The sequence below is a fragment of the Periplaneta americana genome, chromosome 10, assembly GCF_040183065.1.
Source record: "Periplaneta americana isolate PAMFEO1 chromosome 10, P.americana_PAMFEO1_priV1, whole genome shotgun sequence".
Classification (NCBI taxonomy): domain Eukaryota; kingdom Metazoa; phylum Arthropoda; class Insecta; order Blattodea; family Blattidae; genus Periplaneta; species Periplaneta americana.
This window is the reverse complement of record NC_091126.1, coordinates 29,598,686-29,624,327: the sequence shown is the minus strand read 5'-3', so window position 1 is coordinate 29,624,327 and position 25,642 is coordinate 29,598,686. Positions and strand designations below refer to the sequence as shown.

The window sequence follows — 25,642 nt, the reverse complement described above, 5'->3', positions numbered from 1 at the left end:
TATTAAGCCTCTAGCCTAGTTATTGTAAACAGTGTAGTATTTATTACTTCAAAATAAATCAAACTGGACCTTATTGCTCACTGACATCGTATAAACACGAGTAATAATGAATGTTTAGATAAAATGTTGAGTCATGTCAACTTCAATTAGTGTCCCTTTTTATTTTGGGAATCTGGTCACCCTACACTATGCAGAATTAAAAATGTCTTCTGGCGAAATAAATGAATAGCCACATGTACGCACATTGCTACGAAATTGTTACGAATTTAATGCTAAATAAAGACAAAAGTATTATTCACTCAGGAAATTCTCAAATCCAACTGAACCAACAATCTTTATAGAAGCAAGAGCAGCCCCTTAGGGCCATAAATCTTTCTCTCCCACTCATGTCTGACTGGTGGTGCGATGACCTTCACAGAAAAACTGTCAACATTCTTCCTAAAATCAATAATAGCAGATATTTGCTGTATATTGAAAGCCAGACCACAGTGACCATTTTTAATGTTATATTCGTAATTAGCAGTGAAATTAGTAAAAAAATACTTGATTTCATTTCCGTAACATTTTGGCTGTTGACCAGTGAGTGCTTTCAGAAAATTTCTCGAATATTGACTGTTATTTATTATCAGTTTTATTAGAGATGCGATTCTTTTTAAATTAAGTGTGATTTAATGTACAGACATGAATTCTTAAATGATGAAATGGCCCTTGTTCATGCCACTGAAAAGCGGACATACATTAGGGAGGAAGCTAGAATACCCATACTCTGGCTGCCTTATATTCCACTTCCCGTGGTACTGAGTTTTATTCAAACCTTGATAATCACAACTGATATGCTCAAATTTAGTACATTCACCGAGGTATTTGGGCTTCTCAATTAAATTATAAGAAATACATGTACAAAGCTAATCCTTATAAGCTGTGATGTGTATGTTGTAAATAACTGTGTGTTCCTTAGGATGTGTGTAATTCTAAGAATTGCCAAAAGACATTAAAAATGTAAGGAATGCATTAGAAACACCACAGAACAATATTGCAAAAAAAAAAATTAACACAAGAATTAAAATTGTATTACATAAAATAGTATTTATTATATTGTAACATGTTGCAATTTTAAATGTTATTTGCCCAAGAGGCTTTTTTATTTTGTGATTACATGCAGTTGCATGAAATAATAAAAGATTTTGGTGATTTTTTATTGATAACATGAGCCTTAATTCTTTCCCTGAAAAGACAGTTCCTTTATCACAATTATGCAATTTTTAATGTACCAGTATATTGATATTCGTAGATATTTACCTGTCGCTGTTAAACAGTGCAAGGCACGTGTCTCCAAATGTAACATATTGCTTTTCATTTGTGAGTCAACAAAATTGGAAGTGCTTTTATGATGGAGAAGAGAGTGCAGTCGAGAAAGGTAGTGAACACAATGTTGATTGAATAGTTGACTGGGATTTTTCATGTAAAATGATGTCTGAGACAGTGCAGTAAAAGTCACCACAGTGGTCCAGTCGAGAGATTGAGAGCCGAATTCCTATGAGCAGTCGATTTCCTGAAGAAGTTTATAGCATCCTTTACAGTGGCAATAGCATTTCTAATTACAGGTACGTTATTTGCGTCGTTGACCACAAGTTTTATTTTGTGTTTTGAGCAATGGAAAAATAATACACAGGAAAAAAATCGATGACAATATTTGCTTGTGTTCTTAAATTAAGTTTTGATGAAGACTTTCCACTTGAATATTCACAAGCATATCTTCAACATAAGCATTTGCAGCAACTATTGCAGTTTTGTGAAAATTGGGCCAACATGATTCTAGCAGTCCTCGTGCATATCCTTGAACTTCGTGAATGACCTAATTTTGAATGATCTTAAAACCCCTCTAGGAGTGCCATTGGCAGGAGGAAATAAAACACAATGCTTAAGGCTGGTTCACAATAAACCGGAAACGAGAATCGAAACGAAAACGGTAAAATTGTTAAAATGTGTACATTTAAATGTGAGCATTCACAATTAACGAAAAGCTTGCCGGAGCCCAGGATCGGGAACGGAGAGTTGGCCATGTTTCAACTTTGGTGTTCACGTTTCCGATCACAGCCCACTAGATTCATTCTATTGCCATCTAAAAGCTATTTTGTCTTCATATATTTTGTAGCAAGAAGACCGTGACATAACCTATGCATTATTTTGTTCTGTGCTGTGCATCATGGAGCAAATTTTATTTGATGAGATTCTAATATTGAGTGTTGAGGAAAATCCTCACGTTTACGATAAGTGGCACGCCTCGTATAAAGATGAGAAAATGAAGGAGAATACGTGGCTTTCAATAGCTGCATCTTTGAACACCGATCGTAAGTGAATCATATTTTATTACTGTATTGGTTGTATTACACATTACATATTCATGCTTCAATTCAATAACTACTGTTGTTCATTTTTGTTCTATTACAAATGTTTCTTCTCTAATTATTTTACGTTATGGTAGACTTAAAATAGGTTGTGATAATAAAGATGCATGGGCATATTTATAGTACCGTACCTAATGAAATGTTTCAGTTGAAATTTCGAAGTTGGTTAACCTGGGTTTATGTTGGCTGACTTGTACTCATGAGAGAATGCCATTGGTCAATTATACACAAATAACATCAGAATGCGTAATATCGACTTTACATATCGTTATTGACATGCATATTGATATGCATAGTCGTCTATGGTCTCGGTTTATTATGAATCAAAAATTTTCATATTCACGTCCTCTGCTTCTCGTTTTCATTCTGGTTCTCGTTCCCGGTTTATTGTGAACCAGCATTTACAGAGAGCACCCTTTAGTTTATCGGAATACACCAGCCATGGAATGTATTGATCTAACCAGACATGTTAAATTTTCTTCACAAATGGCTTGCATCAATTGCAAAATTTTAATTCCTGGGTGGAGGCAAGGGACTTGTTAACAATTCCTTATTTTCCACTGTTAGCTGAAAATTCTTCCTACATACCAGCCCAGGTCATTTTCGTGGCATCCATCATTCTCTTCAATTTCGGATTTGACTACAGAGACAGCTTTAGACGAGCTTGGCAATCTACTTTTGTCATTGTTATCCTCGCTTCTACTGCTACTGTCACGACTTTGTTTTCTCTTTAGAACTGTAGTCCCTGCAAAAAATAATTATTTTGGAATTAAGCCAAAAACAATCTTTAATTAGATAAGCCACATCAAATTTTTATATTTTTGAAGATTTTAACCCCCTTTTTTACCCTCACGAGTTTTCTAAAAACATTGACCAAGCGTAAATGATTCCTCATATGCGACAGATGGAAAATTCGAATATTTTGGAGCTGGTTAGATCAATACATTCCATGGCTAGTGTATTCTGATAAACTAAAGAGTGCTCTCTGTAAGGTTTGTGTTTTTTTCCCTCCTGCCATTGGCACTCTTAGAGAGGTTTTAAGATCAACAGTAATAAATGTAAATGATACAGATGCAACATTGCAACATGTAACTTTTTTTTATATATAAATAAATGTACTTTTCTCGAAAATGGCTTGAACGATAAAACCTTTTTGTGTACCAATCTGAAACATTAGATTCATAATGTCAATAAGAACATGTTTACTTATGTACATAACTTCAATTGTAGCCTCCAGCTTTGCTTTCTCTAGAATCAAATTTTTTAAGTTATTTTGTCACAGGTGGGACATTGAAACGAGCACTATAATATGCGCTAATTTTAGGAAATATGCCTACATTTCAGAACAAAATATTATTGCGGTTACAACAGTGGACTATCTTCTCTCAATCAGGACAATAACATGACACGGTAATACTAACTTACAGTACAACATCTAGTTTAAGCCTTCAAATTTCCACTGCTCTCTTTAAACCTTAATTTCTTGGTAAATGGTGAACTAATATCCATATTTTTTTCTTTTACAGATAACTTCAGTGTTTTATCTTACAGAGGTGTGAAAATTATTAGAATAATCTTAATTTTAAAGGTTTTTTAATAGTTCCTTCACAAATATTCATTGAATTGATGAATATTGGTATATAATATTACTATACTGATGTAGGATATATTTACTACTAACAATGCCGGAAAGCATTGTTGTACATTGGCATTTTTCTTATTTTACAATTTTTATGGAAATTCAGAAATTATTATATTATGTTGGCGGAATTGGAAACATAAAAAATTAATTAAGCAATGCTTTAAACAAATTGTTCTTTGCTTTTACATTGTTGTGAAGGTTCAAATGAACGTATACATCTGTTTCGTGCATATAATTTTTTATGTTTCCAGTTCCGCCAACATAATATAAAAATTTCTGAATTCCCATAACAATTGTAAAATAAGAAAAATACCAATGTACAACAATGCTTTCCGGCATTGTTAGTAGTAAATATATCCTACATCAGTATAGTAATATATACCAATATTCATCAATTCAATTAATATTTGTGAAGGAACTATTAAAAAACCTTTAAAATTAAGATTATTCTAATAATTTTCACACCTCTGTACATAAAGGATGTTTGAAAATTTTGAGCTCAAGCTCCCTTCGTCATGGAATAGCCCCCCAGTATAAGGTGAATGCCAGACTAGGTTGTACAATTACACGTTCATTATTTTCTACGTAACATTTAATTTACGTAAAAAGCATTAAAAGAAAACGGATTTTACTATGGTCATTGTTATTGTCTGATGGAAAACAAAAACTCGCAATTATTGATGATAGTAGAGAATTGTTGAGATGTTATAAGGGACCTGGAGTACCCAGAGAAAACCTCTGTGTTTCCTTGACAATGGGCTTGCTCAACACAAGTTATAAATTCAGGATGCTTCGACTGGGATTTGAATCCAGGCTTATATTTTTATATGAATTATCCATGGTCAAATCCATGCATGTTTTGATTTTTTTCAGTTGCTTTTGCATATACTCTTGGAAACCTTTTAAATTTGTTGCTAATGCAACACCTGTTTTCAATTGTTGAGCCATTTTTAATGATTTCAAGCATAAGAATGAGTTTTTACTGTCAGTAAGTTCCTTTGTCCTTTCCACCTGAAAACGAAGATAGATCTAACCTTTCGAAATGATGTCAAGTGTGCGTTTTTGAAGGCAGAAGTATGTAATTCAAATCTCTCTATAATTCACCATGCTGCTGCTTTATTTAATTTTAGTTATTGTTAGTGATAGGCAAAATATGAAATTTCATACTCTGCAAGAAACCAGTGATGAACAAAATACAGCCCATGGACCTTGGTGAAGTTCAGTACTTGCGGTCCATGGGCCAGATGAGGCACTTGAAAAAGTTCATTGTGGCCCGTGAGAAGAAAAGGAAAAACCCTGTCCATAAAAATGTAAAGGACTGTTGAAGCAATAAAATCTTTCTAGCAAGTTTGTAACCCATGTCTCAGTCCTAATAGGTGATATAAAACTTGAGGGAAATGTATATCCTTTTCTCAAAATTACGTTACAAAAATATAATTATATTTTTTATTCCCCCATAACATCAGTAACAAAAAGTTATGGACCCAACATTTCCTTTTCGCTCTTCAAGATTGAAATTTTAGATGTCAATTTTCCAGCTTTATTACAGAAGGTTTTAAATTTCCCCCCAAATTACTGAATTGTATGGTATGACCCGGACTACTACATTTAACAGTTTAAATTTGTTCGATAGATCTCAAACATATTAACCAATACAGAGACTCTCACATATTATTAAAAAAATGAACAAAAAGAAGTCATTTAATTATGTTTGACAACATCCATTCAACAATTCTGAGGTTACTTTCGTAAATCGTTATTCATTTGTTTCAATATGTATATAAATTACATCTAACTTCCTCAAGGCTGGGCAACATGACGTCGAGTCCGTGCGCATGAGGTGCTTGAATTTTTCATATTATTAAGGCTTTCATAGTAAAGTGTTTTGCACTTAGGAAATAATATCATATGAATTAATACTTCTTTGTTCAGTGTTTTAATGCCATCAAAACGTTTTCCATTTATAAAATGTTATATGTCAAAATACAGATTATGTGTGTATGTGTTGTTGCCATTGGTCATAGTGAACCGGAAAAGTGGTGTAGTTGACTTATCAGTACGCATGCGTCGACGGAAGTGGGGAAGCCATCGCCCTAGTTAACGGTAAGTGTTGAAAGATTTACTTAAAATAGAGTTATTTGTCGTAAGCATAGCCCTCCACTGAAATTGGGAGTCAGAAGAAAATTAACCTATGATAATAAAGGCGAGAATGTCGTACCGGTGTTAAAAGGGCCAACGAATTTTCCGTGTCAAGACATGGCGGTGTAATCAGTGCTAAGGGGAGTTGAGTGTTTCAAGCAAACAAGTTCGGGTCAAGCTCTTGCCAACGAAGTAGGATAGAAGAACTTTCAAGGTACTGTATTGGATTGTTTAATTGTTTGAAACTTACCGTGTTATAAATATGTGACCATTTATGAATAGCTTTGTCGGAGATATACATATTACAGAAGTGGTTGCAATCTTGGACTGCATTATTACATGTGTAATGAAGCCATATTCTATCATGTGTGTTGTTTAGGTATTAATTCTTCAAGTTCATAGTTTTAAAACACTTCTAAAATCCATTACTTAGCTATGTGCATAACGAATTTCTCACCGTGACTGCATTGCTATTTGATTAACAAACAACATGATCTGGGTTACTGTTAATGATCTGTCATTTTCAGTGTTTACTTTAAGTTTACCATATTGTTATGTAGTATTCAAAGAAAACAGAAGAAACGTAAGGTCTTAAAACGTAACGTAAGAAAAGTAAGTTCATTAATTTATTACTGTTGGTTGTGTTTGAAGTAATACATGTTATATTTCTCAGATCACATTATGCTGCTTATACACTAGAGCAAAACATTATTGAGATTGACATATGTAGATTACATGAGAGGAAACTTGTAAATAATGATTATTATTTTACTTTATACCGTCCTTAAAATAACAGTCCGGTAATATCATTGTTTATTACATCCAGGATGTGAAAGAAGGTTTTCTAAATGTTAGGAGGTTAGAATTCTTACATTGTTACATTATGCTACATTAAATTTAAGTAATTTGTTTGAGGAATTATACTTTTGTTGTTGTTGTCCTGTGTGGTATATTCTGGATCGAAAATATTTTTAAAACCCCTCTTATGTTTAACGTGAAGCTTCATAACATAACCTTTGGAGTTTTTTTATAATGTGTAGCAGATAGTTACATTTTTGTGGGACATAGAAACTAGATATAGTATTCTTTGAAAACATGGGACTTTTATTAAGCAATAATTTGTTATTGTGTTGATATAATGAATATATTCTTTTACAATATTTATATTGCTTGCTCCTGAAGAAATCCTGTGATTATATCACAGGTATCGAATTATTCCATACAAAAATGACAAATTCTAACAAACAGAAATAAGTTTAGCTTTGCTTTAGTAGTTTTTACGTATTCCCAAACTAAAGTCAAGCAGTTGCGAATAAATTTTGTCGAGAAAATGCACCGTCAAGTAAACTAAATAACTGTATCAACCTAGTTGTATAGTGGGAAGAATACCATCTAGGCCTAAGAAAATTGTACAATAATAAATCAACTTTCCTTTTTTTTAGTTTTTAAAATGAGATTTATCGATTTGTCGTCCAGTACATTGAAATCTATAACAATTTGGTAGAGTTTTTCTTGAAATCTTATCGTTGCTAATCGGTATAAATGGATGAATACAAAGTACATATCTTGATTTCAGTAATGATCAAGAGTGTATTTTCGGGTGCACACCTCTCTCTGATTAGGAAGATCGTAACATCGTACGACGTAAGACGTTTACTTAATCTATAACATATTCTGTATATATAATTTCTGAAAATGGAGCATCACTTTTCATGATCCGGTATGATATTTCTAGAGAAAAATTATAAAACTACTTTTATTTCAATTATCATGACCACTAGCCTATATTAATTTCTTATACTCTTAAAAGATCGTTATTTTGGAAAAATCAATTTCCAAAAGTAAACTAGGCCTATCATCCACAAGTCTCCATTAAGGACTTCATGTCCTTGAAGGGGTTAGGATTGTTGAGAGATTAAAGCAAGGGGCAGCACAAACGATCCCGAAGGATTGAAATGCTAGGGTTATTAATTGACCCCCCCCCCATAACAACATACTATTAATATTCCGGAAGCCATTCCAGTTTTCAGAGATTATTTTGTGTTATTATTTGGAACTGGATATCAATATTGCAACATTTAACTTGGGCAAAGACCCCATTGCAAGCCGCAAACAATTTGCATAAGAGTTAATGGATATGGATGCGATTCAAATATATTCGAATTGTGAGGTGCATAGTAAGTGCCCAAATTTTTATTTGGCCCGTCATGTTTAGCTAATTAATGTTTGGAAAATTATATTTTGTGACAAACCTGAGTATCTACTAGAGAACGTTTCAATTATTTTTTTTACGTAATTGTATACACTTTTCCATCTAGTCTATTCAGTTTACGTATGTAGTATATCCTGTTAAAAATGTTATATAGACGTATAATGTTTTATTGATTCGAAGTTTCCATCATCGGCAAGTTCCTTTGCATTAACTTCAAAACATTTAAAATTACTTGATATTAGGACTTCTATATTTCACACGTATGGGACTGAGGGAATAGTTTGTGCTGCCGCCAATTTCGGTTGTGTTGTAGATAGGGTGACCAGACGTTCCCTATTTCCTGGGTCAGTCCCACATTTACAAGTCCCCACAGCGTAAACATCCCCGTTTTTATCTCCGGAATACAATTCGGCCTTTGAAGTTTACTTCTGTTACACTAACATTTTTCTTATAGATTATGAGTATGTTGGCTGAACTGTTGCGATTAATGAAAGAATTCAGGACGGTTACCCCTATATGGAATTCGGCCGACTCTTCGTGACGCTCTTGGAAATGATTTTAATTGTACAAATGCAGTCCTGAGATTTTTATCGAGTACTGGACTTGACAGGGTGATTTAGTTTTTTTATTGACCCGTTTTAATTATCCTCCGGACCCTTTACATCCGGAGGTTACACTTGTCATTTAGTATCTAAGTTTTTTAACAAACTTGACATTCGGACCTTTTACATCCGAGTATTTTAGAAATACGCCAGATTATTTATGGTAGCATTTGTATTGTTATTTTATTGTCTCTTTTTAAATACTAGTTAAGGTCTGAGATTTTTATAATGTTTTATGCATCACCCTGTTGAAACTGAATTTGTGTACCTCGTTTTAATCGTGACAACGTTTTTTAGTTCTCTTAAGCATTCTGATTATTGTATTATGTCTCTGTTCTGTAAATAATTTTAGATAAGGGCGCAAATAGCCATAGATGCTGACGCGCCCTTTTTAAACCCCACTAACTAACGGTTACCCCTTTTGAAAAAAAAATAATCTGGTCATCCTAACAAGTTGTAGAGTTTAATGACATGTTAATACTGTTTTTTAAGCATGTAGAAATTTTTTGAATTGTAACATTTAAATTCAAGGGTGGGAGGTGTATATCACCGATAGGTTAATGAAGATAGATTCAAATTTAAGGTAGCATGATTAAGACAGAAGGCCATTGCTACCATACTAGGTTTAAAAAGTACTGGGATAATGGAAGCTTGTTTGCCCCATGTGCTTTAGCAATATTTTACATCTTCACTATTTTATACAAAGGTTGCCAGTTATTTTCAAGTAAAGTTATGGGAGGGTGGGGGAAAGAATCTTGTTTTGGTTTCTTGAAAGCGAAGTGTGCTAAATCTGTCATCTTTAAGTTCAGTAAGGGGGCGGGGCAATGCAAGTTACTCTCAGTACAGGGAATGGTTTTGGGTTGTAAATTCCATTCTATTAAATAAGACATTTTACTGTTTACGTTGGTTGCGATAAAGATGTCAAATATGAGTTGTCACTTCAAAATACGAGCGAATATATGAAAGCAGACTTCTTATTCGTTTTATGCCTGAATATTTAACATAATCTAAACTCAAACACACGTAAGAGATTAGGCATTTATTCTCAAGAAAGGTGTCGTGCGATACTAGCTTGTATCGTTAATTGTAAATAGTCATTACGCGTTAAACAATTCTATTCAGATTACCATATGTAATAACCTAATAACGAACACGGAACATTGAAAGATCGCGAGGCGTAAAGGATTTCTGTACACTGTAAATTATCTTTTAAAAGACCGAGGTTATAGGCGTAAAGTGGCGAGAAATTAAAAAAAATTGCCTTCATATCATTCCCAAATTGCTCGTTTGAAGTTGTAAATATTGCAACAACGAATTCAAACATTTTCGTAGGAGATCTACTTCTGTTCAATTACTTTAACTCCCAGCAGTTGCTCTGGTGTAAGGTAATAGCACAGTCTACTATATACAGTCGCGAAGCTCAATATGTAGTAAAAATGCAAACATGGGTAGTTGCCCACCACTAGGATCGCTACTATCGCCTCATCATCACAGATCTCTCCTAGCAGATGACGAAATATGTTACACTTTCGTTGTCGTGTTCTTTTGGAAAAATTAACACCTTCCTTCCATTATTGAAATATTAAATGGATAAAGTCCATTTATTATTTTAATGAAGTATATTAAATTCCACCATAAACTCGAAGATACCTGCAAGAAATAGGTTAATATTATTTTTGTTTTTGCAAAACGAACTGAAATTTACTATAATCGCTTCACTCATTCAAGATTATAGCGATAATGAACTATGAAACCAATAAATATTAATTTGCATTTCCCTTTACAACAATAATATAATAACAATAATAATGGAAATATGAATTAATGGGAGTAACTTACATGTACCGGTACTTGTAGTGTAGGCTTACGTAGTTAACAAAGTGGGATGAGGTTAAGCAATAATAATCACACCAGAATTAGAAATAAAACGTGATCAATAAATTTTATTGTAACAGACTTACTTTTTCTACGTCTTTAGTAAAGTAACAAATAAAAATAACAACAAAATTAACAGCTATAATTAAAAACATATCCTTTGAAAAAAAAAGTAGGCCTAAGTTGTCTGAAAATGTACAATTATTCAAGGAATCAGCTGATACAGACGTAGAATTAGTGCAAAGCTTTTGTTTCTCAGCTGCAGGTAATAACAGAACAGGTTTATTTGAAACATCAAATAAAGTTCGAACTGCATTCCAGATTAATTTATTTTTGTTTTCATTCATGAATTGTGTGTTTTCGAAATGAAGAGAGCAAAACTTTATATTATTATAAAGATATGCTTTAAATTCATTCCCTCCTGCTGTTTATTAACCAATTTTTGTATCTAGAAGTAAAATAAGAAATAGATGTTAGGATTTTTCTTCACGAGCATCAATGCGAAATACGCAACGACCTAGCACTGGATGGAAATAAGACTCAGTCCACTCTAAATCCAAAGTCGACTGTGGATAGTCTATTGTTTCTAGTTGCTAACCGCTTGGAGCGCTTTATCGCGAGATTTGCAAAAAATCACCTCAAGCTTCGCGACTGTATATAGTAGATTGTGGTAATAGCATCAGTGGCTGATATTCGTATTGGGTGTACATCATTTGCGCTCGTATCTCCTTTAGTTGCGCTTTTAATATAATGGGCACACTGAATTTGGAAAGTGGTTACAGCGAACGTTTGGTTTCATGTTCTTCGATCCTGCAGATGTCGGAACTGTTTTTGTTTAAAACTTGGTTAGCATCCAACCAGTCCATCCAAAAATTACATGCTTTGCCGATTATTTGGTTACAAACTTCATAGCACCTGATGTATTATTTCCTCCCGAGAGGTGGCCTTCAAACACAATGAGTTCTGAAAAAAAACTATAAATGCATGTGAGGCGTTTCATAGAACTTTTTCGCTTAATTTTAGCAGTGCACATCCACATACAGCTTTCTAGACGCTGTCATTCAAACACAAACGATTAACACGGAAAATGTTCATAGGGTCAGTACAGAATATAGGGTCTGGGTGGGGAAGAAAATAACTCACAGAAAGTGCGGAAAATAATAACATATGTGTTATGATCAGTGAACTGTTCTTGGCTGTCTCATTGATTAATGATTGTAGAGGAGTCCATACATTTATAATTTCATTTGTTTCTTCAGTATACGTGTTCAAATAAGATTAAACATTTTCAAGGAAAAACATTGTTATTGTTTTCCCCCACATATTGCGAAACAAAGCAAGAGTGTTTTAAGGTTTGCTAGCAAGTATCAAACATTATTTGTGTTTATATTTATGACCCATGAAACTATTATTGCCATAGATAAACAGGAAAAACATATGTTTTCGTTTTCCCCACAGTTATTGTTTCCCCACTTATTTATAAAACGGAGAAAGTATGTTTTATTTTCTTATATACGCCCATAGATCATCGTTGAAATATTTAAGTCATACTTGTTCATATTTTCCAAACACAGTAGTATTTCATTTATATCAAAGTATGGGTTTTGTCATTTTCTTTCCCAACCAGACCCTAAAATAAAATGCAAACAGTACGTTGAAGTGATTTCTCAATATAGACGAGGAAATATTAGTAGGCCTACATTACATCTATTCAAAAGCATTAGTTATTATTGTAAATATAATGATTAATTCATGTTCCAATTAGTTTATACAATTTGACGAGTACGTATCAAGTTACTGGTATGATTATTTTCAACAGCATTTTTAATCAAATTTGTTTATATCATACTCGTAAGTTTTTATAAAATGGGAAGGAAATTGTTTCCGCGCGGAAATTGACCACCTGGCGCAACTGATTTATACAGTCTTGACCACCGAGCGCAACTGATGAACTCCCTTCATATTTTAGTTCGATTCTATCAACTTTATACCAAATTCCACATGTTAAGACACATCGAACTATTAGACACGTTTGTACTACTTAAAGATGCGTATTCCAATATAAATATAATAGTAAGAGCCCAATTGAAGCTGCAGATTAGCTTCAAGAAAGATTGCAATTTTTTTGTGCGCAAGTACATTTTAAAAGGATCCGATGGCCTGCTCCCACGTTAACTTTTATTGAAACCGGAGGAAGGAGAAATTTCAGTACATGTTTTTTTTTTTTAATTTTAGTAGGTTATTTTACGACGCTTTATCAAGATCTTACGTTATTTAGCGTCTGAATGAGATAAAGGTGATAATGCCGGTGAAATGAGTCCGGGGTCAAGCACCGAAAGTAACCCAGCATTTGCTCATATTGGGTTGAGGGAAAACCCAGGAAAAAGCCTCAACCAGGTAACTTGCCCTGACCGGGAATCGAACCCGGGCCACCTGGTTTCGCGGCCAGACGAGCTAACCGTTACTCCACAGGTGTGGACAGTACATGTTTTATGTCTCAAGTTTGCTTAACTCTAATATCGATTGTGGCAAACTGCGTGTTGCAGAACAGTAAAGACGATTAGGCCCGTAACACACTACAGCGAAAAGCATGTAATGCGTTTGTCGAGCCATGGAAAATGCTTTCTTTAACTTTAGCACGGAGTAACGCTCGAAATAAGGCATAGGTGACCAACTTTTTGAAAACTTAGCTACCACACCACCTGTATTTCCCCGTCCTACAGGTAACCTAACCTAATTGTAGCCTATAAAATTTATATTACTTACAGCAAATGGCTTTTAAGGAACCCGGAGGTTCATTGCCGCCCTCACATAACTCGCCATCGGTCGCTATTCTGAGCAAGAATAATCAAGTCTCTACTGTCATATTCCACCTTATTACGTGAATTAAATTGGGAAATTAATAGAAAGTCAGATGTTCAAATTTATATAACTGCATTTCTATCAGCGCATATCAAACCCAAAGACCTTGTATAGTATTATATACAAGGTCTTTGATCAATCTCTCTTCCGTATGGCATGATAAAGTTCGTGTTTTAATTATCTATATAGAGATGGTTTCACTGTGTGGCAACATATTTCTCGCTGTATTATGAAGACATAAGCATTGCTAGTTGTCTTCACACATAATACATAGTTCTCGGTGTAGTGTGTTACAGGCCTTAATGTCAACTTGTAAGCGAGAAATGTTTTTGAAACGTGTATGGCGTATGGTATTTAATAAATGCACGTGTGTTTGAAAACAACTTAAAATTGATCATTGGAATATAAAAATATAAACTAGCGTGTTTTCAACATGTAGTTTTCAAGTCAAAGTTACTGTGCCTTGCCACACCTTAGAGTAAGTTAATTTACAAAGGTATATTATATTCACATTTCTAAAATTTTTTGTGCTTGTTAAGTCTGGACACTGACACAAAGAACAAAAACTAATAGTAGTAATAATAGTTTTTCATTTAACGACGATTTCAAGTGTAGAACTTATTTAGCTTGTGAATTGAACGTGAGAAATAATCGACAGATATTCCTTGGAGTCCTTTACTCTCCTCACGGAGGAAGAAGCCATGATATATACTACGTTTTCATGGAGTATTCAGATCGATCTGAAATCTGCATGAAAACGGGGATTCAATTCAATCTGAGTCTCAAGGTCGATACGCCTAAAAAGTGGGATCGGATCGTATTCAGTTCGAATTGAGTTCCATGAAAACGGGTATCGTAATGAAGTCTATCTCAATATGCTAAGCGCGTGATCGATCGTCATTTGTTTGATGTGTCAGCTGTTTTACCGACAGTGAGGGAAATATGTATGTTGGAAAAGAGTGTTGTAAAACATAATATTTCGTGTTTTCCTAAAAGTCAATATTACCATTATTCATGAACAGCCAGAATATTAAGTTTTCATGCGCCACATTATGAAAACTCAACATTGCTTATAGCTAATGCCTACAGAGTGTCCAACACGCTAATATGTCGATGACATGTTAACCAACATAATTACTTTCGAAACTTCAGCTTCCGTACTCAGATCGTTTTCAATACGTATCGAAAATTGCATAAAACGGGGATCGTATTCAGTATGGATCATATTCAGATCTAATTGAATACTCCATGAAAACGTAGTAATAATTAAATTTTACCGCGCTTAAAAATCCATCGTCTTCGGCCGGGTTTGAACCTGCGTTCCTTGGATCGAGATGGTCAGCACGATAACCACTAGACTTCTAATAACAAATATTAAAAATCTGGTAGGTCTACTGTAGATAAAATTAAAACTAGACACTTTAATATGGTTTAGACATTTGAACATTTTGACGTGAACTGAAGAGATTGCGTAGTTTATAATAATAATAATAATAATAATAATAATAATAATAATAATAATAGGACTGATCAGGAAAGACAGATTTTTTTTCACATGTTTATTTTATTTTATTTTTTTGTATTTGGTTAACGACACTGTATCAACTACTAGGTTATTTAGTGTCGGTGGGATTGATGATGGCGAGATGAGGCCGAGGATTTGTCATACATTATCTGATATTCACCTTACGGTTGGGAAAAACCTAGGAAAAATCCCAACCAGGTAATCAACCCAAGCGGGAATCGAACCACACGGCCGAGCGCAACTCCGTATCGGCAGGCAAGCTCCTCAGCCGACTGAGCTACGCCTGTGGCTCACATGTTTATTACTCCACTTCAATGTTCAAATGATCTTTTTCGAAGTAGTCAGTCCCCTTCTACTTGAATGCAATTGTTACAATAATTTCTTCCAGTTCTCGAACACATGTTGCAGGCTTTTGAGAATCGCCTCACATTTCTTGAGCAGTGCTTCAGATTTCTGTAATCGAATGCAATGGAGCTTTAAGGCTGGTTCACAATAAAACGGCAACGAGAACCAGAATGAAAACGAGAAGCAGAGGACGTGAATATGAAAATTTTTTATTCACAATAAACCGAGAACGTAGACGACTATGCATATCGATATGCATGTCAGTAACGATATGTAAAGTCGATATTACGCATTCTGATGTTATTTGTGTATAATTGACCAGGCAGCCAACATAAACACAGGTTAACCAACTTCGAAATTTCAACTGAAACATTTCATTAGGTACGGTACTATAAATATTCCCATGCATCTTTATTATCACAACCTGTTTTAAGTCTACCATAACGTAAAATAATTAGAGAAGAAACATCTGTAATAGAACAAAAATGAACACAACAATAGTTATTGAATTGAAGCATGAATATGTAGTGTGTAATACAACCAATACATTAATAAAATATGATTCACTTACGATCGGTGTTCAAAGATGCAGCTTTTGAAAGCCACGTATTCTCCATCATTTTCTCATCTTTATACGAGGCGCGCCGCTTATCGTAAACTTGAGGATTTTCCTCAACACTCAATATTAGAATCTCATCAAATAAAACTTGCTTCATGAGGCACAGCACAGAACAAAATAATGCATAGGTTATGTCACGGTCTTCTTGCTACAAAATATATGACGACAAAATAGCTTTTAGATGGCATAGAATGAATCTAGTGGGCTGTGATCGGAAACGTGAACGCCAAAGTTGAAACTTGGCCAACTCTCCGTTCCCGATCCTGGGCTCCGGCAAGCTTTTCGTTAATTGTGAATGCTCACATTTAAATGTACACATTTTAACAATTTTACCGTTTTCATTTTCGTTCCAATTCTCGTTTCCGGTTTATTGTGAACCAGCCTTTACCTTTAATGACAGGAATAAAAAACAAAGTCACAAGGAGCGGGTTCGGGGCTATAAGACTGATGTGGTACACAGGCTATATTGAATTTAGCAAGAAACTGCATGACTTGGTTCGCGAAGTGAAGTCCTGCGTTGTCATGATAGTCTCCATCCATCCTGATGAAGTTGTGTTCGTTCCTTTGCAATGTGTTTCCTCAGTGTCTCCAACATTGACGTGTAGTATATCCCTGTGACAGTAGTGCGAGGGGAAACTGCATGCTGGTAAATCATTCCCTTAGCCGAAAAACGTGGTCACCTTCACCTTCCCTTCAGATGGAACAACTCGCCTTTCTTGGTGTTGGTGAACCTGGCGATTCCCATACTGTGTTGGCTTGTTTTCCTTCAGGATCATGATGTTGCAGCCATGACTCATTACCGGTGATAACTGATTCCAGAAATGTGAGGCGATCCTTAAGGACGTGACAAAGAATGGTCTGCATCATGTGTTCGAGGACTGAAAGAAGTGCTATAACAAATGCTTTCAAGTAGAAGGGGACTACTTTGAAAAATATCATGTAAACATTGAAGTAAAATAATACATATCTGTGAAAATAATAATAATAATAATAATAATAATAATAATAATAATACGTATTATTCAACCTGTCTATAAACCATAGTCTGTTGATATGCTAACTACAATGGTCCTTGGTGGTGTAGATGTAGGTTTCATTCCAAATTATGAGCTTTCCTTTGCAAGCCATTAATTAGCATAAAGCCATCAGTTGAAAAAGCGAGAGTTTTAAGGTTGTGGAGAATAGCTCTACTCCTGGGAAAGTATTTTTACATTATATATATTATTTTAATGTACCGAAGTACATATGATATTTCCATGCAGATATTCTGCGTCATCATACGATGAAAGAGTGATGGAACGGAGAAAAAGATCAGCACGTAGAGCTGAAAACCGGGTTCATATCCCGGCGCCGGAGAGAATTAAGACTGCGCTTATTCCGTCGGATCCCGGCCAACTAGTCACTCATAACGAGTGCACCTCAGCACACGTGTGGACTTCAGTCCTACGTTCATAGATATCTATGACGTAGTGCAGAGGGCGGCCACTAGAGGGAACCCAAGAGTTGGAACTTAATCTGAGACGATTCTGTCCGACGCCGGGGTGGGTATCCGGTGTGGCTTAGTGGATAAAGCATCAGCACGTAGAGCTGAAAACCCGGGTTCAAATCCTGGCGCCGGAGAGAATTTTTCTCCGTTCCATCACTCTTTCATCGTATGATGACGAAGAATATCTGCATGGAAATATCATATGTACTTAGGTACATTAAAATAATATATATGATATGCGTAAATCACTTCGTGATTTAAGACGGCGCTTATTCCGTCGGATCCCGGCCAACTAGTCACTCATAACGAGTGCACCTCAGCACATGTGTGGACTTAAGTCCTACGTTCATAGACATCTATGACGTAGTGCAGAGGGCGGCCATTAGAGGGAACCCAAGAGTTGGAACTTAATCTGAGACGATTCTGTCAGACACCGGGGTGGGTATCCGGTGTGGCTTAGTGGATAAAGCATCAGCACGTAGAGCTGAAAACCCGGGTTCAAATCCCGGCGCCGGAGAGAATTTTTCTCCGTTCCATCACTCTTTCATCGTATTTTTACATTAATTTTGAGGTGTAATTACTGCTCAGGCGACAGCCACTGACATCGCTCTACATTATGTGCAATTTATGGACAAATTTGCCGCGTAATAATAATATAATAATAATAATAATAATAATAATAATAATAATAATAATAATACATATTATTCAACTTGTCCGTAAGCCACGGTCTCTGTTGATGCGCTAAATAGACTAGAGCGAACTTCATTAATGATGTGGGTATAGGCTTCGTTCCAAATTAGGAGCTTTCCTTTGGATGTCTTTCTTTAGCATAGTGACAGCAACGGGAACCAACGCACGTTTTTAAGTGGTTAGCTCGACTCATGGGAGAGTAATTGCTACATTAATTTTGAGGTGTAGTTATTGCTCATATGACTGCCACTAACATCCCGCGAGATCATGTGCAATTTATGGCGGACAAAATGGCTGAGTTGCTTGCTGGTTTCCTCAAAGTACTGAGAGTTTCCCTACCATTCCTATTTCACCATCGATATATTTTCATAGCCTTTCGATGCGGTCTCTGCAGTTCAGAAGCTATTACTACGTTTTCATGGAGTATTCAGATCGATTTGAATACGCTTACCGTATTGAAACCTTCATGAAAATGGAGATTGGAAACTAGCTCTCTCTCAAGGTCGATACACCTAAAAAGTTGGATGGGATCGTATCCAATATGGATTGACTTGCATGAAGACGCATATCGTATTCAAAACGATTTCAGTACGCTAAACACATGAACGATCCTCATATGTTCGATCTGTTTTACCGAGAGAGAGCGCAATTTTATATGTTGAAAAGTAATATTGTAATAGTACATTATGCAACGAGCCTATAATGGTAGTAATTAAGACGCGAGTAAGTTTATGAAACTCGCTTGTGTCGTTTCATAATTTTCATACGAGCGTCTTAATTACCATTATAGTCAAGTTTCATACGACTTTTTATGGTCGACCATATTGATTTTTTCCGGCAATTGGTGAAATGAATTTGCTGGAATGTGCTTTGTGAAAGGCTGGAAGATGACTGTGAATTGATGTTAATTTGTGTGTTGTTTTTTTCGACTGAGTTTAATATTGTCTAATCTCGCGCTAGTTGCCTTTCGATTGCATATCCGAGAATAATCGATATTTGCGCTTTCATATTGCTACAATGCAATTTTCTGATTGATGGAACACCTGAACTTTAATGAATAAGTATACTTTAATGAGGTCCATTAAAGGGCTGCTACCAGGTGTATAATTACTACATTTCGGCATGGTCGAGCATAAAACATATTTCGTATTTTTCTAAAAACTATTATAGCAACTAAGAATAATAATAATAATAATAATAATAATAATAATAATAATAATAATAATAATAATAATATTGTTATAATACATTAACAGCCAGAATATTAAGATTTTAATGCGCCTCATATAGAAAACACGTCGCCCTGGGTGCCACAAACGGTATAGCGCTAGCCTTCTGTAACCGAGGTTGTGGGTTCGATCCCGGCTCGGGTCGATGACATTTGAGTGTGTTTAAATGCGACAGGCTCATGTCACTAGATTTAGTGGCATGTGAAAGAAGGTACACACAGCAGTTTTCAGCATGGAATAGGGAGACTATGAAAATCGTGTTGCTATGATAGCGTTGCATATGGTTGGGAACTGGAAATTCTGCTAGTGAAATTTTCAGACCTTGAAAAGCGCTGTTCTTCAGTTGCTTTCCAAACAAAATATCAACAACGTAAGTTCCTTATGTTCAAATGTGTACCTCCGTGGAAAAAGGTTGGATGTAATATGTTGCCCATCAAGTATCAACAACGCGAGTAGGTTCCAAGGTTGTGTGGGACGGGGATGTTAATCGATTTTGTAGCACACAGTAGTGGCAGTGTTCAGATATCAACAACGGGGATGAGGTAGTTGTTATTGCCTATAATGCCACCTATAATAATCGATCATGACCCGAGGCTCCATCTACGTTGAAATATAAATACCGGTCATAATTTCAGTGATTAGCAGAGTATTGGCAGTGGAAGTACAGGATAGCCGTGACTTCATATACGTTAAATATAAATACCGTTCACATTAGCAGAGTAGTGGCAGAGGAAGTATAAGATAGTTGTCGTTCCATATACGTTAAACTATGAATACAGATCACAAGTTTCAGTGGTTAGCAGAGCAGTGGAAGTACAGGACACGTTTGTTGCAAATTTTTACCAGTAGAGAAATAACATTATGAAGTTATTCAACGCAGCGTGTCCGCCAAGCACAAAACATTTTTAACCTACCTACTACCGTAAACAGTAGTTGACAGTCCTAAGTCTGAATAATTCCGAGGGAAAAATTGTTCCGGGGCCAGGTATCGAACCCGGGACCTTTGGTTTAGCGTACCAACGCTCTACCAACTGAGCTACCCGGGAACACTACCGGACACCGATCCAATTTTTCCCTCTATATCCAGAGACCTCAAAGTGGGCTGACAACCGTCAAGCAACCGTTGAGTGCACACTAACTCTGTGTGACTTAAATTGTGGTTTTCTGTTAACGAACAGTGACGTGTATTATGCAAATCAAGCTTTCAGGTATAACTCCCTGTAAAGTTGATTTGAATAATTTCGAGGGAAATATTGTTCCGGGGCCAGGTATAGAACCCGGGACCTTTGGTTTAACGTACCAACGCTCTACCAACTGAGCTACCCGGGAACTCTACCAGACACCGATCCAATTTTTCCCTCTATATGTGTGTATAGAATGGGAAGGGAAATTTTTTCTGGCTTGATCAATCGCGGGAACCAGTTGCAGTACACAGATGAAATCAACCTGAAACCAACTCGGGTATAGCCCTGAGACGAACTGGGAACCGATTCACAGATTTGGGAACCAATTCCAGTACGCCCCTAAAAAGACAATATTAGTCCAATTGTTTGTTCACCGGACCATCCAGAGGTTCACTGAAACCGGGTCTGTTAATCGCCCTAGGGAGGTTCGACCTCGAACTGTAGCTACTGACCGCAGCGACTCAGAAGGCAGTGGCGGCTCGGATACTCCGAAGTCCTCTCCGGAAGCAGACAGTCATGACGCGGGAGTTCAACATATCGAAAAGATCATGTCCAGGCTGTTTAGTGAGGACCTTGGACTTAGAACTTATCGCCGAAGTATTGGACATTACCTCGACGCACGGTTGAAGTAGCAGAGGGTACTGAAATGCAGACGCCTCCTGCAGCGTTACGCCCATAATAGACATCTAAGAATTATCTCCACCGAAGAGAACGTTTTCAACATTGAAGAGAGTTTCAACCGCCAGAATAATAAGATGTATGCATCTTCCTCTCGGGAAGCCCGTGAAGAAGCTCCGAAAGTTCGGAGGGGCCATCATTCCTCATCAATTATGCTTTGATGGGGAGCGAGTTATTCTGGTACCACACAGTTGCACGTTTGTGAAAAGGGCGTTAAAACCAGCGAAAAAGTGTATGAAAACACGGTACTGGAGCCTATTGTGAAAGACTTAAACCACACATTGTTTTGGAATCAAAACTGGGGTTTCCAGCGGGATTCTACTCCAGCCCATAAGGCGAGACGCAAGTGTGGCTTGAGCGCCATGTGCGTGACTTCATTTTTTCTACTGCAGACTGGCCGTCTGGCAGCCCGGACCTCAATCCCTTGGACTGCAAACTGTGGTCAGTGCTTGAGGGCATAGTCTGTAAGAAGAGACACTCCATAATTGCAAGTTTGAAGCGTTCGTTTTTGGCAGCAGTGGCGGATTTCCCGATGGAGACTATGCCTGTGCAAAAGGCGGTCATTTTGAAAACTGATCAGTGCTATGTGCGTAAAAAAACATGGAAGTACAACATACTAAAAGAGTATTAAAATATTTCGAAACATATTTGAGTTTTCAATTAATTATTTTGTAACAGTATTTATGGCTAGACTGGGTAGATATTTCCCAGCTGGATGTGTCTTTCTCAGTGTGGGCTGGGTTACTTGATGCCACTGGAGTGCCATCTGAAAACTGTGAACGTAGGAGACATTGATAGTAGTGTGACCTCTGATTTAACCATTTTTATCCTTCTCAGAAATGAAGTGAAGCAGTGAATATAGTTCTTTACTTGGATTATGCTCCCTTTCAATCGAAACTGGTATCTTCTTGCAGTAATCTTAGTGACATATAAAGTGTTAAAATGGCATGAGTCAGTGACAGATGCCCTTTCAAACCCAATTTCAGTTTTTTAGCACAATTATTTTATTTGATGCCCTTTCAGCACCAATAAATAAATCTGTCTGCACAAACAAAATAACAAAAAAGTAGAAGTTGGGAAATTAGTGACTGATGCCCTTTCAACTCAAATAGATTCAACTGTAAGATGAATATCAGGTAATCACATGGTGATTTCTCGGCCACATGTCTCCAAGTACCATCTCGGTATTACCAGTTTCATCGACGCTAAATAACGAAGTATCTGAAACAGCGTCGTTAAATAACCGAACTAAAATGTGAGTATTGTTCTATAAATTCTGGTACGATATGCCGTAGAAGCCAATGTGCTGCAAGACTGATAATAATGAGTAGTTAAAGAATATTGCCTTACGTGTGTTGCCTTATTGGTGTCATCACGCTCCGACCCTTTTTACCCCCTGCGAAAAACTTGGTACTCAATCTGATAGGAGACTGAGTGAAACTCGGGACTGTTCTAGAAGTCTAGGTAACGAGAAAAATCCCACCACCATCCAGGATCGAACTCTGGATCTTCAGTCGTATGCATTTGCTCAACCAACTAACCTACCCGACCTTTGAAGATTTGTGCATGGTTTGAATTATAAAAGCTGCCAAATTGGATGTAAGTGTCTTTAATAAATTACCCTACTATTTATAACTTTCATTTTAATATGAAACCTTATGTTTCTGATATAGGGTATGATCAGAGCACAGATTCTTACCGGTAATCTTTGGGCAACAGCAACAAACGTTGAACGTCCAGGAAGTGAACACTGCGGAAAGGGTTCTTGATTAATTGTAACTGCCACACTTGCCTCTTCATAAATCAAATTAAATCACAAAACTCGTAAACAGGAAATTCTCCAATCCCATCCATGTCTGTAATCTAATTGTGACACACTCCGATTCAGCTGTCAGTACTGCCTGTACTGTTGGATGTTGCTTCATGATTCATGGCATTGCTCCGGTCAGTTTAACTCTACACTGTTATTCACTTGTAAAAACATAAGACTTTGCTAGGAATATGCCTATATATCATTGATATTTTCTAAACTCCTAACGCGCTATGGCTCAGATACGTTTCTACGGTTGAGTCTTTGGCGCAAACATTCAAGTCGCTAAATGCATGATGTGGGAAATAAATTTCGGAAACGTGAAGCGATAAAGAAACAAACATGTACAGTTCACGCAAGGACATTTTGAATAGCATTGTGTACCGCTGTAAAATTCAAGCATTAGGTAGATACAACAGATGTTTACATGTAAGAAAATTGTAAAGTGTTCATGGATAGAGTTATTAATCATGTATGGGTTTCTCGATTCCTTTACTTAACTCAAACTTACCTTTGAGAAAATTTAAAGTGTGAGAAGTGTTAAAAAGAACACTCTCACACTCTGGAAAACAGAAAAATAATATTCTCCCCTTACCAGAACAGCGTTTTTATTTCTTCAAAAAAATTGCTGAAAGTATTTTACATTTTCGTAGTCAGATGCCAGCAATATGGAGAGGTAAGGTTAAAGGTACTATCTCCTTTATTTTGTTGAGCAATTATTGCTCAGTATCTTTATATGTAATTATTATAACGTTTTATGAAAAGTTAGTATTCTTTTCAATTGCCGGTGCTGAATTATAGCCAAACCGATGTGTAACAGCACACCCACTGATATAAAAATTGGCAGAGGGGGGCGAAGCGAAGTCTTAGTCGGTACTTACAGTACAGTTTCCATCCTCTTCAAGCAAGGATGGGAAATAATTTAATACATGTGAATAATACATCAACACATGGTTATGTAGCCCGAAAAGTTCAGGCTGATATTAGGTTTATCTCGCAACGTAAACGACATTTCATATAAGTTGAGAGGAAGCGAAGGCATTTCTTTCTCCTTCTACTTGCCCAGAGTCCGTCAGTAACAGAACGGTAGCTGTTAACAATCCCAAGCCTCGGTGTAAAAGCTGATGCAACTCCAGGTCGCCTAAACCAAATTAGATTTTTAACCTCTCATACCTGCACTCCCAAGTTCTACACAAAAGAAAATAAAATATTAAATAAAGTACATAAGTGGATATAAAATACAGTGACACATGTTTAACAATGACATGTTTGAGTACATTTTAATGCTGTTCTTACAATATTTTCAACTAATAATTAAATTAAGGAATGTTAGTTTGTATTATGAAGTCAGGGGGAGTGACAGTGTAGATTGTCCCATTGTATATGCTGTAGAGTAGCAACTAGCGGTGAAAAAAAAACATTTATCTTCTGCTCTCATTCACATTTCAATGTGCCAGTTTATATAAAGAACAATAAAATACAATATAAACGCTTAGTATAGACTCTCGAAATATAGATTACCGGTAAACATTTTCAATAGTAAGAATTTTCACTATGTCCAAAGTCAATTAGTCGAACGTTAGTGAGATTGACAATAGCATCTTCCCCTTCACGGATGGTAAAGAGTGTGAGTAGAGGGGAAAGCCTATCAACCAATCTGTAATGGGGATTAGTTTCTTTGTAAAAGAGTTGTCTTTTTCTTCCTCGGTGAGGGCGTAGACAACATCCGCTAAAACATTCAGGCACGAGTGGCCTATTGTGCGCCCCATAAGCTTGGAATCAACCCAGGAGACAGCAGCGGATGACCACTAATATAACTAAAATTATTGCTACCACATTCATCTGATAAATATTATGTTGATTTTCAAATTATATCGTTATTTTATTTTAAGTGGTTATTGATAGGAAGAAAATTCGTTCGTGTTTTGTCTCATGGGTCTCGCTGGAATTGTGTAACTATTTTGCATGTGAAACAACGGAAGTTGAAGCGGCGGTTGCTGTGCGCCGTCGGATGTGATGGATGGCGATAATTGGAGTAGCGAAACCCGTTGTGGAAGAGAAAGGTCATGGTGCCTTTACACATCAGCTGCATTGGCAAAATGAAGAAAATGCTGTTTTTTTCTGATTGATAGCTGTTTCGGCGTTCCTTAATGCGCAGGCTGAAGAAATTATATAGCTATTAACGCTTGTCATCCTTGTCCTCCTGAGCCTCATTTTAAGTCGATATATAAAGACGCTTTATCAACTGAGATGTTATTTAGCACCGGTGATAGCGAGATATTTGAGTTGGAGTATTTGATAATGCATTGCAGGAAAGATTTTGTTGGCTATTT

The 25,642-nt window shown here is 36.2% G+C and overlaps 1 protein-coding gene and 1 non-coding gene across 3 annotated transcripts in view; one reads left to right on the top strand and one right to left on the bottom strand.

The window, feature by feature from the left end:
* Positions 1 to 5,996: 5,996 nt before the first annotated feature.
* Positions 5,997 to 25,642, top strand: part of Rap1 (RAS oncogene family member Rap1) — a 211,478-nt gene continuing 191,832 nt past the window's right edge. The window contains exon 1 of one of the 2 annotated variants that reach the window (XM_069837063.1): positions 5,997 to 6,153. The gene's annotated coding sequence lies outside the window, so the exon portion shown is untranslated. Of the gene's footprint in view, positions 6,404 to 25,642 lie in introns of both variants that reach the window. The other variant, XM_069837061.1, reaches the window with a different exon arrangement.
* On the bottom strand, positions 20,611 to 20,683 carry TRNAS-GCU (transfer RNA serine (anticodon GCU)). Its single transcript has one exon. It is a non-coding gene; the product is annotated as a tRNA-Ser (tRNA).